This window comes from Lytechinus pictus, chromosome 2 (assembly GCF_037042905.1).
Source record: "Lytechinus pictus isolate F3 Inbred chromosome 2, Lp3.0, whole genome shotgun sequence".
NCBI classification, from domain to species: domain Eukaryota; kingdom Metazoa; phylum Echinodermata; class Echinoidea; order Temnopleuroida; family Toxopneustidae; genus Lytechinus; species Lytechinus pictus.
In genome coordinates this window covers 42,982,355-42,995,682 of record NC_087246.1, presented here as the reverse complement: position 1 = coordinate 42,995,682, position 13,328 = coordinate 42,982,355, and the positions used below count along the sequence as shown (strand labels likewise).

Here is a 13,328-nt window from a genome sequence, read left to right as displayed (position 1 = left end):
AATGTAACTGTTCTCCAGTAGACATGATCAAATTATGCAAAAAATATTCATTACCTACATTTTATACAGACCTACTTACTTCATGGGCTGAACTTCACTATCTTAATATATTCGAAGTAACTCAATTTGAAAATGAAATCATATGGAATAATTCAAATATAAAAAATGAAAACAAGTTACTGTATTTCAGAAAATGGTACGATGAGGGTATAGTTAAAGTACACCATTTAATTGAAAATGGTTCAGTTAAACAATATAATTTCAAATTGCTGCATCGGATTTTGCCGTATAAAGAGAATTTAGTTCGATGGAATATCACATCAGACATGACTTGTAACCATTGTAAACAAATTGAAACTCTAGATCATGTTTTGTTGCATTGTCCACATGTGAATTTATTTTGGCAAAAACTACGGTATTTCATTAAGATCCAGTTTAATGTGAATATTCAGATTAATAAGAAAACATTATTGATTGGCCACGATGTTGAAAATGAAAACATGACTTTTCTTAATGTAATTTTGGTTTTCGCACAATATACGATTTATGGAGTCTATATGTTGGCTCAGTTCACTTTAAAAAAATTCAGCTATTTTTCTATGTTGTCAGATTTCAAGAGAGAATTAGTCATTAATTTAAGATTTCTTGAAAAGAGTAAGAAGATAAAACTAACAGAAAAACCGTACAACGAAATCAAAAGCCTGTGAAATGTGAAACTAATTGTATATATTGTTTGTGTTTGTTTATTGATTTCAATGTAAAAGAGTAACATGATAAGAATATCAGAAAAACAGTATAATGAAATCAAAAGGTTGTGAAATATGAAACTAATTGTATAAATTGTATGTGTTTGATTATTGATTTTAATGTAATAAATACCTCTGATGAGGACAAAAAAAAAATATTGACAAAGTTTCTACTTAAAGGAGAATGAAACTCTTGGAGCAAGTTAGCTTTTGTGAAAGCAGAAAAATCAAAGAATAAGATCAACAAAAGTTTGAGTAAAATAGGACTAGCAATAAAAGAGTTATGAGCATTTGAATATCGAGATCACTAAGGCTATGGAGATCCTCCCATTGGCAATGCTACCAAAATTTGTGATGTCACACACGTACAACTCTCCCATTAGGACACTGAAAATATACCCCAAAACATCTCTTTTTGCTCATTCTAATCATATGACAAATGATTCATCAATGATATAATGTTGTGAAACCTCTGTACTTGTCATCTCATAAAGAGAACACCTCACCTTGTGATAGACTCTATAAAAGTGAGAATATAAGTGAAATAAGTACTAAAGTAATGAGGGAGTTGTACGTGTGTGACATCACAGATCTTGGTCGCATTGCCGATGGGAGGATCTACATGGCACTAGTGATCTCAATATTCAAATGCTCATAACTTTCTTATTATTCATTCAATCTTCCTCAAACTTTCAACAATATGTTTCTTTGATTTTTCTCTTTAATATTGATTCAGCTGGTTTCAAGGGTTTCATTCTCCTTTAAGGCATCAGCCACATATAGATACTTGCCTTTAACGTAGATGACATTCAAACGTTATTTTTGTAGTTGTAGCAGCATTTTCTGTAGCCGCATTAGGGCTGTGTATAGTGGTTTTTTGAAAATTGCATCCAGAGGGCGATGATCTGTTTTCACAGTAACAGTCCTACTGAAAATATAGTTATGGAATTTTTACATCCAAAAAAATATTGCTGCCAACTCTTTTTCTATTTGAGCCCATTTTTCTGAGTGAGCCTAAATGCTTTTGATGCATAGGCAACTGGTAATTCATCTTGTTGGAGTACTGCTCCTGTTCCCGACTGAGAACTATCTACACTTAGTGTTACATCTTTGTTTACATCATAGTATTGCAGTGTAGGAGCCTGAGTGATCATGGTTTTGAGTTCGTGGAAGCATTTTTCTTGTTTTCCAGTCCACTCCCATTTCACATTTTTGTCCAGCAACTTTCTGAGAGCCGCTGTTTTCTCAGACAGGTTTGGAACGAATCTGCTGACTTATATAACCATTCCAAGAAACTGTTGGATTCCAGTTTTGTCTGTGGGAGCTTGCATTGTTTGGATTGCTTCAAGCTTGCTAGGATCTGGTTTGAGACCCTGTGAGGTTATGATGTGACCCATATACCTAACCTCACTCTGGTTGAACTTGCATTTGTCTCTATTCAACCTTATGCATCTCTCTAGAACCTTTTATAGGATCTGGTCATGTCTTTCTTGATCTTTTGCCTAGATTAGAATGTCATCCATGATCACTTTGACTACATCTATGTCAGCAAATGTATCTACCATGATTCTTTGAAACAATTCTGGAGCTACATTGATACCAAATGGTAATCTATTGAAATTGTATCGACCAAATTCTGTATTGAACACAAAGGTCAGAGCTGTCATTGTCCAACTGAATCATCCAGTACCCACAATTAGCATTGAGTGTTGAAAACACATTTGCACCTGTAAACTGGTCACAAATTGCTTCTAGAGTTTGCATGAGGTAATATTTCCTCTCTAGGGCCTGATTCAAATCGGCTGGATCAAGACAAATCCTTACCTTGCCTGAAGGTTTCACTAATGTACACATACTACTGACCCATCCTCTACCCTGATCTGTTACTTAAGTTAATACACCTTCATTTTCCATTCTTTGTTGACCCTATCTCTTAGTGCTACAGGTACTCTACGTGGGGCTTCCACTACTGGGGTTGCATCTTGTTTAAACTTCAAGTTTTCCATTCCTGGCATGCATGCAATGCCTTCAAATACTTGCCTGTACTTTTTCTTAAGACCCTCTGCTCTAGTGGTTTCACCCTTTACATATACTTTTACTTCATGTATTTTGATCAAACTTTGGCCTTCACAAGTATTCAGACCTACGATTTCAGTAACTCTATTGCCCTTGACTACCCAAAAGTCAATACAATGGAACTTGTTTTTTGTACTCACATGTATAACAACGTACACTTTCCTACTGGTGTGATCGTATGACCACTAAAAGAAGTTAGGGTTACCTTACTTGGTTTCAGTTTTGTCTCTCTATTGTTACTTGCCAGTCTTTCGAATTTTCTCCACTGATATGACGTTATTGTGGTCCAGTGTCCACCTTGAATTTCACTTTGTCGCGGTGAATGTCCAGATGCACGTTCCACTCCTGTGGTAACGTCAATTCATCCATCAGAAAGTCTTCCTCTAAGCTTTGCTGCTGGTTACTAGACTCCTCCTCCATCCTGTATTTTGATATTCAAAATGGCCTCCAAAAGCCCTAACACTATTATGTAAAATTTGAATGGGGACAAAAAAATCACAAGAGTGAACACTAAAATGCATTTTGTTAAGATAAACGAGTGGAATACTGACTAAAAACATTATTGTTAACGAGATTTATTATTTAACATGCCATGTATGTGATAAATCCTGTATTTTGATATTCAAAATGCCCGCCAAAGGCCCTAAAATTGTAATGTACAATGTGAGAGAGGACAAAAACAATCACAAGGTGAGCGCTAAAACGCATGTATTGTGGTAAATTAGTGGAATACTGCCTTAAAATATAATTGTCAACGAAATGTATAATTTGGGTTTCATGTTTGTGTAAAATATTGTATTTTTACTTTCGAAATGGCCGCGAAAGACATTGACTGTATTATGTACGATCGATCTGGGAAACCAATTTTCACAGGAGTCAGCACCATAAAATGCATACAATTGTGATCTAAGAGTAAAGTATTGTCTGAAAACATAATTTCTGACAAGATATATAATTTATTCTGCCAGGTAGGTGATAAATAATGTATACACAACAAAAAAAGTGAGTCCCCCCTAAATCAAATTGCTGTAACTTTTGAACGGAATTATTTTGAGATATGATATTTCGTAGGTAGTTTTCTACACTCATTAATCAACTCCTGGGGGAAAATGAGATAGATCAGTTGAGTCATGCATGAGTAATTAAAGATTGAATTAAAAATGACCATTTTTGAAAGTCACAAGAGTCGTTTTTCAGATTGTGCAAATACAAAGTTGGGCAAAAGTTGTTTTAGGTGAATTTCATGGTGTTAATGCTGTTTTACTATCCATCATTTAGCCACTCCACACACAATTTTGATATCGTTTGTTTATGGTTGAGTGAGCATAATGTATTGCAGGGGCCGCGGAAGCGGGGGGGGGGGGGGCTTCAGCCCCCCTTTTTTCCAAAAGCATGTACAAACATGTAAAAATGACCATACGATTGTGATTTTTTTGCATGGTCAGCCCCCCCCCCCTTCTTTTGGTCAGCACCCCCACTTTGAAAACCCTTCCGCGGCCCCTGTATTCGACGCATCATCATAGGGGTTTATGGTAGTATCCTCTACAACTTGTTAGATCATGTTAAAATTTGAAAATGTTGGTGGCTCCCCCGATTATAGGCCCCTCCCCCATTTTAGAATTCTGGATCCACCACTGATTTGTCCATAAATAAAACTGATCCTGAGAAATTGTTAGGGAAATAATACATTTATGCAGTATAAAGAGTATTCATTCCTAAGTTTTCGAATGTGCTCTCTCAACCATGAAAATGTTAACAGTTCGGAAAGTGTGTGGTGATAGAAATGATGGATGATAAAAACAACAGCAATTAAAGTCAAATTTGAAACCGAATTTGCCCTCAATATTCATTACCCTTCATTACCCTTTAAAGTGAGTCTGTGACATTGAAAATATCCCTTTTCCCACTTTGATGCGTGCTCACTCATCCATAAAAAAACATCGATTTCATTTTTGCACAGAATTCTGCCCATAGGTTGATAAACATTACTGCCAAATGACATTGCTAAAGACAGCCTTGAAAACAAGTTCCACCATATTGAATAAGAGGTTACTTATTCTTAAACATATGCACCCATAATGAACACAATGTCTATGAAAGAGGAAGTCAAAATTTTAACAAATGTGAAATGAGGGTATGTTTCATGGACGGTTTTTGTTACTTCTGCCAAGAGTTATTTCACGAAACTTCGCACATGGCTTAAGAGCAACACTATCCAAAAGGCACGCAGACCAAAATAACCATTCGATACGGCACAGAGTGAGGCCAAGGCCTTGAACTTTCTGCTCATTTGCATAATTTTCGAATATTGTGTGCTCACTGATGCATTAAATATCGAGATTTTAATAAAAATCAAATCAAATGAACTATGCAAGGAGGTTTGTGACAGATATCCATAGTAACAAATTGCATTTTTAATCACATTCCACATGTTCATTCAAGCGTGAATGTTTAATTAAACGCCTTTGAATCATTGAAGCATGTTAATTGGTCATGAACATAACGAAAAAGTTGAGAAAATATAATTTTCAGTTACCAAAATGAAACAATACTTGCCTGTGATATTTGAAAATCGTACTTTTTGTTTTCAGTAAATGTTTATTGAACCGTGAAACGATGAATATTGTTGAAGATACTCTTTCCCAAAATAACTGTCATCATATTCGATCATTTTTATTGATAGAAATGTGTAAAACATCCAATTATAGCAAATTTGGACTTATTCAACCGTGAAATTTAGCCCAAAAGTTGTATCGTTTTTTACAAAGTACCTTTTACAAGCCTTCTGACTATTTTTCATGATGAGAATGGGAATTAGTTCCAATAAAATGGAATCAAAGTCATGATATTTGGCTTGTGACTTTTCAAAAGTGACATATTTGCCTTCTGACGGTGCTCACTGAAGCATGACGTAAAATACGTCCATAACATTTACTCGGAGGGTAGCTTATAAAATTACCTACACGCTCATGTAAAAATATATTAAAAACTCGCATTGGTTCGGAAATTATTGATGTTTGTTTAAGGGGGGACTTACTTTTTTTGTTGTGTATATTTTGAAAGTCAAAATGGCCGCTACAGGCCCTAAAGGTAGGCCTATTATGTACTATGTGAGTGGGAACATTACAATTTAACAGATTTTGGCCCAGTTGCTTGACTAAATGGTGTTGCATGTTTGAGTGAAATATCGTCTGAAAATATGACTTCTTATGAAATAGATCATTTGTTATGTTATTTAGGTGTAACGCAGGAAAATAACGCTCGACACAGATGTTTGCAGTTACTTCAACTTTTTATTCCAACACCAATCATGTGGTAAAACGGAAAAAAGAAAAAAACCTGTATCAAAGATATAAAAAATACAAACATGATAAATACATGTATCAAACAGATATACCCATTTACTCTGGAAAGTAAACATTATCAAACAATAAGAATACTGAATCATGGTAAGTATGAAATCAAAAAGATTAGCAATATCAATAAATGACAAACTGAACGTTTCATTCATCTACCAATACATTAATCAACACTTCCCAAATAACAGTGTCTTATTAGAATTCTTGTCTTTCAACAGCAATTTCACTCTATAATTCCTCTGGCAATTATAAGAAATTGTTATACTCTCATGCATGAATGCATATTATTCTAGAACAAACAAGTTATTATCAGCCATAGATAAAGATATATATATAGCTTCAAGTACATAAGTCAAAGATATACTTTAAATCAAACAATAGACTTGCTAGGACGCTAAACTGAACTTGTGTCATATATATCAAATAGATAGCATACTGTGAATAGTAGACAAGCAGTCTAAAATCTAATCCATTAGTATAGTTCATATGACAGCTCAAAAGTAATCCGCATATGTGATTTATAAGTATTGACAGAAGAATCAAAACATAAGTATAATGTAATACAATGAAATGCAAAGGCATACTTAGAGTAAGCCTGGTGTAAGAAACGTGGAATACTGTCAGGCTTGACAAATCTTAGACAAGGAAAATATGTACAGTTATAGAAATTAATAAAAAGAATTTACATAATGACCATGGGTGTCGATCGGTATTCTTGGTTGGGGGGGATGATTGACACAAATGTTCTTGTGGATGGGGATCTTTCAACATTACCCCCACTAAAATCAAAAGTTAGGACATTTGGGAGTGGTTGATATGCATGGTGTTCTTGCATTGGGGGGGGGGTACCAGCAAAATTTTGAGTCACTTAGTGAGCGCGCGAAGCGCGCTCAGTTGCCAGGTATACTGACCTAATAGGGACATTTTAAGGACAGTACCATTAAACGGATATGTATCTCACTGCTCAAATAATGCGAGCGCGAAGCGCGAGCTGAAAATTTTTGATATGCAAACCAAAAAAGGACATTATAAGCAAATTTTTGTAATCATGATACATACCTGTCTCGCTAAACAAACAATGCAAGAGCAAAGCGCGAGCTGAAATTTTTGTAAATATTTACCCCAAACAAGGACATGTTAAGGACTATATTTTAGGAATCCATTAAGAGTATACATATCTCACCATAGTCATATAATGCGAGTGCAAAGCGCTTGCTGATTTTGCTACATCTAAACACATGAAGCACTTTTTGTAGTCATTGTAATCATGATAATACGCATCTCACTCATCAAATATTGCGAGCGCGAAGCGCGAGCTGAAAATTTAGGATATTCAGACCTGAAGAGAGGCATTCTCAGGCCTGTTTGTAAGAATTCATTAAGACCATACGATACATATTTAACTAAACAAATGATGCGATCGAAAAATTTTGATATTCAGATCAGAAAAAGGGACATTTTAAGGACTGATTTTAGGAATTCATGAAGAGCAGTCATGTCTCACCAATCTACTAGTGCGAACGTAAGCACGGACAGGAAATGTTTTATATTAACACCTTAAAATGGGGCAATCACTTTAAGTGGTCATGAAAAAGAACCATATGTCACTACATAAAACAATAATAAGTCGAAGTGCGAGGAAATATATTTGGTGTATATTGACTTAAAAACGTTAAACAGACAATGCGAGTACCGGAAACAATGAAGAAATCTAGGCCTGAGCAAAATAAAGTTATGAAAAAAATGTTTCTTATGTATTATAACATAACATTATTATGATATAACATTATAATGAACAATAATTTCTTCATTCCCACTACGTTTCTCTTCCTTTCTCCTCTTCCCCGTTTTTTTTTTTGGCCAGCCGATTGGGGGGCACGTGCCCCCATGCCCCCCCCCCCCCCCCGTAGTTACGCCACTGTGTTCTTGGAAATTCTTTCATTATTGCAGTGTACTGTACTTATAATTTTTTTTTGAAAATTCAATTTGTGTTACAAGTAAGCCTATTCTAAACTCATACGAAAGAAAAAATGACAAAAATTGTCTGGACCATGATGTACAAAGTGATCTGTTTATTGGACATAATGTATACAACTTCTCTCTTAAATCTAACCCGACTGGCGATATCTTTTTTCTTCTTAATGCATGATGATAAAATGCAGATTCGGACAAATTAAGACTAGCACAAATTGCAAACTGTGTGGCTTCTCGTGCGCCATCGGGCTTACCGTCATTCCTTAGACGATTTTAACCCTGGATTTTAACATGTCTTAAATGCTTTATAAGTGCATAAAACAAAAACAAACATAAAAACAATTAAAACTCAACTGTCATGTTATGATATTTCTCCAACATTTTCTTGAACCATCAGTGTGTAATATCAGCTAATATATGTGTTAAAATGAAATTTACGTACCGCATGAGTGTGCTCATATAGAATGCAAAACTGTCATCCCTTTCCAAACTCAAAAGAGATTTCTTTTTGCCAAAATAAGAAAGAGCCAATCAAGTTTAGTTATTCAAGTCCATAACAATAACAAGAATAACATGGAAAAAAATCCGATGTTCATATCCGATGATACGCTTTAGAGAGAAATGAATGATTATTCTTTCTGAAACCATTAATTGATTTCACTTATTAAAAAATTGTAAAAATATGATCATATTACCACTGGTGGGATGGAACACCCTATCAACAAAAGTTGTTTTTCGTCGGGGTCCTTTTATGTCATGCGTTAAAAAATATCATATACGTAAACATTTCATTCTTTTTCATCTTGAACCTCCACCCATCTGTTTAAAAGTCCTGGAAAAGAATGTTTTTATTTAATAACAATATACACAAATTGCGAGGGAAACAAACTGATTGATGGCATACTATAATCATCACTATAATCATCATGATCAAACCTTTACATTTTTTAATCATCATTATTATAAATTTTCTACCCTAAATTATTGGGGGGGATGATAATACAGGCCATCCCCCCCACTTGAAATATTGGGGGGATATATCCCCCCATCCCCCCCCCCCGTGATCGACACCCATGATAATGACAATTAATTGTTTTGCACATTTCTTGTCACAACTCACCCCGGCTATGCAGCCTCACAGATGAACCAACATGACATTAGACGGAAACATTCCGAGCAACACACTAGCTGTCTAGGAGACTCGAGATGCTCACTCTAGAATAACAACAAATAAACAACATAAATTGGCGAACAAGAACTAGCAAATTGTACCACAGAATGAATTAAAATGCATTGTTCAATTCTTAGCAAATGTGTTCAATTCTTAGCAAATGTGCTCAAACTGCCACACAAATATGATTCAGAGTAATTAATGGAAATAATGTAGGAACGAAAATGGAAGAGTCAATGTAATACTCATTATAGAATGACCGACCTCTTTCATAAAATAGTTATACTTCAAACGAAATAGAACCAAACTAACTTTAACCCTAACACACTAGTTACTCCACTGAGGTGGTGGTCATACCAACCTCCATATAAGGAAGACCCATATACTTTTTACAAGGTGTGTATATGCCCAAAACCTCAATACAAGTTTAATGTACACAATCCCTTCTACCTGCACACACCTCTCTCTCTCTCACACACACACAGAGTAGGCCTACACATGAGTGAACATGTGCCCACTCAGCAAGATCATCACTCTCCCCTTTGTCTTAATACATTGTACAACACTGTCTGTGCAAAGATTTACATCACATGGCCTTGCTTGACCAAACTTTTGCTAAGTTTTTATACATGAATTATAACTTTCTTGAATGTCTCAGCTAGGCAAACTATGTCCCAATAATTACTATAAACTGTCATATCTAGTCTATTCATACATCATATAAAACTGAGATGTTCAAAGTAACTTTCTGAAACTATTGTGATCATTATATGAAAATACACAGCAAATGATTTCCCGACAAGAATCAGAAACTGAGACACAATAATCGTGACATTGGCAATCATTCAGGTATCTTGAACATATAACATCAACACTAAAGTAATTTCTATACTTTCATACACCATATTATGGAAATATATTTACAAAAAGAGTATTCAAATGAGAATCTTACCCCAAATAGTGATGATGGACACAGTGACATCCTCTGATGAGATTGACAACATGCAGCAGGAGTAACACAATAGCATGCCCACTGCATGGCTTACACACATTAATAGTAGATAAGGGTGGACTTCCCCATTCCGCTAGGAAGGGGGGATGGGAAAGTCACAATGAGGGACAATTTACTGACAAATTACCTTGTAACCTTGCAGTGTCAAACTGCCCTGTTACATAGGTGATAAATGCTATATTTAAAATTCCAAATGGCTGCAATATGCTTTTTTGTGGAAATTATCGTTCTCTATTAAAATTTTACATATTAAGATAAGGGACTATGACGGCCATTTTCCAATTTCAAAATGCAGCATTCATCACCTTTATGGCACAAGCTATGATATATTTCGTTAGAAATCATTGGGTTTAAACAATACTTTACACTTACATCAAAATTAAGCATTTTTTAATAGTAAAAAAATTACTATCAATAACTGGGATATACTCATTTGATTTGCTAGTTCATTACGATTAACTTGCACGCCGAATAAAAGTACACAGTTTTTCCTTCGCGCGCGCAGCATCTCCCTACGCACGCACTATCCCAAGATCATCACGCAAATAGGCGTCCATTTCCTCTTTTACCTTCGCCTGCCGCCGTGATCAGACGTTTAGCTAAGTACACTCCCACTTTGCCCCTTTTAAAGTGTCCGTTGTTGACATATTTATCTATATTTTTACTACCTATTTCAATCCTTTGCCCTTCGGCTTCTGATTGATTTCATTTATATCTACTCTGCGTGGGGCTTTCGTGTTATTTATTCACGTTTTCTTTAATTAAATTGTGTGAGTTCCGAATCGTCAGTTTCGTTTTGCTCACAGACGGGTTGCTCTGCTTCCCTTTCCCATAGCTCCACGCTCTACTGCGTGCCGCGGGCATTAATGCGACGCTTCACCTTTCTTTATAATTCCTTATAATTCTTTTCATTCTTGACTTGCTCCTTCGCCTCGTCTTGAATTGAATTGATTTTAATTCCCTCTCCACAGCTTAGGCTATGCTGGACAGGTAGGAGCGTCGCCCTTTGTTTGTTCTCAAATTGTTTTCAACTTGTTGTTGTTCTTGTTTTGAGTCGGTTGATTATTCTCTTATGTTTCAATAAATCTTTTGTTCTTAATTAATTGATCAATTGTTTAATTTACCTTTTGGTTAATTGTTTAATTATTGATTAATTTTAATAATTATTTTGTATTGAAATTTTTTTTGGACTTTTTGTCTTTAAAAAAAAAAAAAAATTATCTTAAATTTTTGGGAAGCCCTCTTGTTCCTTTTTAGCGTGTTTGTTTTCGCTAATTAGTTTTCGGCTTCCAGTTTAAAGGAAGTAAGCCCTTACTTCTTCCTTTCAGACCAGCTTAGGGCGTCTTTTTTGCCGCCCATTTCTTGTTTTCTTTTTCGACCTTTGTCAAAAAGAACAAAAAAAAAAAATCCTTGTGTTTTTTTTTCTTAGCTGATCCTGCTCTTCGTCTTGGACTTAGACGTTTTCTGTTTTTAATTAATTAACGTCATGTCGAGCCTTTCCCGCTCGTGTAATTAATTAAAAATAAAAAATGAAAAAAAAATAATAAAAACTTTGGTTTTTTTTTCTCACTTGAGCTTCTTAACTTCGTTCTCATAACTCATGTTAAGAAGGTGGTCCTGTTAATTACCTGACTTATTAATTTTATTATTAATAATTTCTGGAAGGGATCTTGTTTTGTCACCTTTCTTGCCCACCCACCCCTCCACCCCCTCTCCGTTTTTGCCCCTACTTGTTCTTTCAGGTTAAGAACTTACGAGGTAGATGAGCTCCTCGACTCATCTCTTGATGACTCCAACCTGCCGCTGGGAGAGAACCAGACATGGTATTGTCCCTGTGATCAGCGGCGGTGAGTATGAGGGCAAGAGAGTGAGACCCTTTGCATAAGGCTCTATATAGGGTGAAACTGTGGTTTGCGTCCACGTGCCCTGGAAAAAGAAGGGTGGAACCGTGGAGTCGCGTCCACGTGCCCAAGAGGGTGGAACCGTGGAACCGCGCCCACGTGTCCGAGCGTTTTAGGGTGGAACCGTGGCGCAGCGGCCACATGCCTGAAAGGTGATAGCCAAGGCTCCCTCGACGGGACCTGAACCTATTTGGGGAGTGTTGTACTAGTATAGAAAACCTCACTCCTCCAGGGCTGCTTGACCCACCGGCTATCGGGTCCGACAAGTCCGGGTTAAGAGCGTGGGACTCTTTTTCCCGGCACAGACTAGGCTCGATGCTTTGTCAGTCTCTGTCAGGGAGCATTAGCAAAGGGCTACCAGCCCCTAGTCGCTAGAGACACGTGAGCTCGACCCCGTCAATCTCACGATTAACTAATCGGGATGTAACCGTGGAATCGCTTCCACGCGCCCTTAAAGGTGGAACCATGAAATTGCGTTCATGTGCCTGAACGGCTTGTTCAGATTTGGGTGACTTTTCTCATGCGAGATATCACGTCCCCCTCCCCGTCTCTTGTGCCCTCTTCTGCCCACCCGGCGGGGGCCGCACAGAAGAGGAAGAAGAAGAAATTCTAGGTCGCTAATCCCGCTTTGCGGGCAGACCTTTCTTTCTGATTCTTGTGCCGATGGCCAGGCGTCGTAACTTCATGTTACAACAGAACGCCCTCGAGTATCACGGATCTTTATCCTCATGCTCCCTGTCAGCTAAAACCGCCGTGTCGAGCACCGGGCAGGTCAAGCAGACATTCGCCATCTCACACCTCGGAGAGTCACCGGCAATATCATGATTCGCCGGCTCATGCACCTGCAAGGGAAATCCCCGCTAATACACAGGTGTTATCGACATATGGGCGTAGCCCTCCATTATGTCACCAGACTCCCGATAATTGTGGGTCAGGCGTCGCAACTCTCATGTTGCTTCACACACCCACGAGCAGTGCGGGTAATTCCCCCACGCTTCATATCAGCTTCAGCCGCCGTGCTAAGCACTGTGCGGTTAAAGCAGTCACCTGCCCTCTCATGCCGGGCATTTATTGAAACGCTATTCACCT

General features: G+C 37.0%; 1 long non-coding RNA gene across 1 annotated transcript; it reads right to left on the bottom strand.

Moving 5' to 3' along the window:
* Positions 1-8,231: 8,231 nt before the first annotated feature.
* LOC135153122 (uncharacterized) lies at positions 8,232-10,346 on the bottom strand. Its single transcript, XR_010292602.1, has 2 exons — positions 10,279-10,346; positions 8,232-9,370 (listed from the first exon to the last, which is right to left on the bottom strand). It is a non-coding gene; the product is annotated as an uncharacterized LOC135153122 (long non-coding RNA).
* Between the last annotated feature and the right edge of the window lie 2,982 nt (positions 10,347-13,328).